This window comes from Meleagris gallopavo, chromosome 5 (assembly GCF_000146605.3).
Source record: "Meleagris gallopavo isolate NT-WF06-2002-E0010 breed Aviagen turkey brand Nicholas breeding stock chromosome 5, Turkey_5.1, whole genome shotgun sequence".
NCBI classification, from domain to species: Eukaryota; Metazoa; Chordata; class Aves; order Galliformes; family Phasianidae; genus Meleagris; species Meleagris gallopavo.
Window position 1 is genome coordinate 28,890,964 of NC_015015.2, and position 322 is coordinate 28,891,285.

Consider the following 322-nt stretch of genomic DNA (forward strand, 5'->3'; position numbering starts at 1 on the left):
TGTCGTCTGGAGATGAGAAGGCTCCTGGGAGACCTCATGGCTCTCTACAACTCCTTGAAAGGAGGTCATAGTGAGGTGGAGATTGGCCTCTTTTTCCAGGTAACTAGTAATAACATAAGAGTAATGGCTGTATGCTGTGCCAAGGGAGGTTCAGGTTGATTATCAGGAAAAAAGTCTTCTCAGAAAGAATAGTGAGGTATTGGAACAGTCTGTCTAGGGAAGCAGTGAGGTCACTATCCCTAAAAGTGCTAAAGAACTGTATAGATGTGGCACTAAGGGACATGGTTTGGCACTGTGGTGATGAGTTGACAGTTGGACTAAA